General features: G+C 50.2%; 1 long non-coding RNA gene across 1 annotated transcript; it reads right to left on the bottom strand.

Annotated features, from left to right (window-relative positions):
• Positions 1-823: 823 nt before the first annotated feature.
• On the bottom strand, positions 824-2,218 carry LOC122925003. The gene is made up of 3 exons (XR_006387473.1): positions 2,189-2,218; positions 1,177-1,301; positions 824-873 (listed from the first exon to the last, which is right to left on the bottom strand). It is a non-coding gene; the product is annotated as an uncharacterized LOC122925003 (long non-coding RNA).
• Between the last annotated feature and the right edge of the window lie 243 nt (positions 2,219-2,461).

The following is a 2,461-nucleotide window of genomic DNA, read 5'->3' as shown; positions in this document are numbered from 1 at the left end:
GACGGCTCTTACCTTGTGATATAAGAGGCTGGTGCTCCTCCATTACATGTCACTGCACACACGTGTATACACTGCACATGACGGCTCTTACCTTGTGATATAAGAGGCTGGTGCTCCTCCATTACATGTCACTGCACACACGTGTATACACTGCACATGACGGCTCTTACCTTGTGATATAAGAGGCTGGTGCTCCTCCATTACATGTCACTGCACACACGTGTATACACTGCACATGACTGCTCTTACCCTGAGATATAAGAGGCTGGTGCTCCTCCATTACATGTCACTGCACACACGTGTACACACTGCACATGCCGGCTCTTACCCTGTGATATAAGAGGCTGGTGCTCCTCCATTACATGTCACTGCACACACGTGTACACACTGCACATGACGGCTCTTACCCTGAGATATAAGAGACTGGTGCTCCTCCATTACATGTCACTGCACACACGTGTATACACTGCACATGACGGCTCTTACCCTGTGATATAAGAGGCTGGTGCTCCTCCATCATGGCCTCCTTGTACAGGTCCTTGTGTCCTTCTATATACTCCCACTCCTCCATGGAGAAATAGACAGTGACGTCCTGACACCTTATAGGAACCTGACAACACAATGACACCGTCATCACCCAGACCCCTCCAGTGCTGTTACTGGAGAATTTCCCAGCATTCCCAGCAGTGTCACCTCTCCAGTCAGCAGCTCCATCATCTTGTGGGTGAGTTCTAGGATCTTCTGCTCATGTATCAGGGGGTGAGGGGGAGGCTCTGTGATGGGGGGAGGGGTCCTGCTCCGCCCTCCTGACTCCTGGAGATGGATGATGGGAGTCACACAGTCCCCCGATGTCTTCTTCACTATTGTGTACTCCTGTGGATGGAGAGAGACACTTAGGGAATAAACCCTTCAGGGGCCATGTGCTCTCCTCCGGCCTCTCCTCCTGGTACAACGTGCCTACTTACCTTCTCATGGCTCCTACAACATGACTATTGGTCACTGGTCACATGACACATCACTCACCATACTGGGGGCTGATCTTCAGGTTCTCTGTCACTTGGAAGGTCTGGAGGCCGTTCTCCAGGACCCTGGACTCTTCCTATGATGGATTCTCCTCCCCGATGTCTGATTTGTTACAGAATACAATAAAGAGGAGAGAAATCTAGAAAAGTTTACCTCTCCGCTCAGCAGGGAGATGATCTCCGAGGTGAGGTCTAATATCCTTCTGCTGATCTCCTTCCTGTCCATCCTTGGTGGCTCGTTCAGAAGAAGGCTCGTATTGCTGGTTTTCTTTATGATGCCTCCAAAATAAAAGAATTGAAATTAAAACTATGAGCTCCTTGTGTATCTAAGCCCCTGGCAGTGCAGTGTGTGGAGGCAGGAGACATGTCCTGAGTATCTCGGCCCCCGGTCTGGTGCTGGTCGGCGCACAGAACACTGCACACACAGAGGAGAATACACGTGTTTAAATCAGGCCAAAAACGGCCGTACACCTTCAATATCGGTCAGATTAACCTTCTTCTCCTGGAAGTTCTTCTCTCATACAAATACTGCGGCTTCAGCTTCTATGTCTTCTGGATGGGGGGGCAGCGAGCTGCTGCCAGACACCGCTAGTGGCGGCGGGGAGTGGGCATGCTGAATTCATCGTGCCCAGTGCCGTGGGTCCGCCAGTGGAAGTGATTCTGGGGGACACCAATACTTACCAATGTCGTAGTTGCTAAATCTTGGGCATGTATACCCTCCATTACATGTCACTGCACACACGTGTATACACTGCACATGACGGCTCTTACCTTGTGATATAAGAGGCTGGTGCTCCTCCATTACATGTCACTGCACACACGTGTATACACTGCACATGACGGCTCTTACCTTGTGATATAAGAGGCTGGTGCTCCTCCATTACATGTCACTGCACACACGTGTATACACTGCACATGACGGCTCTTACCTTGTGATATAAGAGGCTGGTGCTCCTCCATTACATGTCACTGCACACACGTGTATACACTGCACATGACGACTCTTACCCTGTGATATAAGAGGCTGGTACTCCTCCATTACATGTCACTGCACACACGTGTATACACTGCACATGACGGGTCTTACCTTGTGATATAAGAGGCTGGTGCTCCTCCATTACATGTCACTGCACACACGTGTATACACTGCACATGACGGCTCTTACCTTGTGATATAAGAGGCTGGTGCTCCTCCATTACATGTCACTGCACACACGTGTACACACTGCACATGACGGCTCTTACCCTGTGATATAAGAGGCTGGTGCTCCTCCATCATGGCCTCCTTGTACAGGTCCTTGCGTCCTTCTATATACTCCCACTCCTCCATGGAGAAATAGACAGTGACGTCCTGACACCTTATAGGAACCTGACAACACAATGACACCGTCATCACCCAGACCCCTCCAGTGCTGTTACTGGAGAATTTCCCAGCATTC

This window comes from Bufo gargarizans, chromosome 1, assembly GCF_014858855.1.
Source record: "Bufo gargarizans isolate SCDJY-AF-19 chromosome 1, ASM1485885v1, whole genome shotgun sequence".
NCBI lineage: Eukaryota > Metazoa > Chordata > Amphibia > Anura > Bufonidae > Bufo > Bufo gargarizans.
This window is presented reverse-complemented; position numbering and strand designations above follow the sequence as displayed.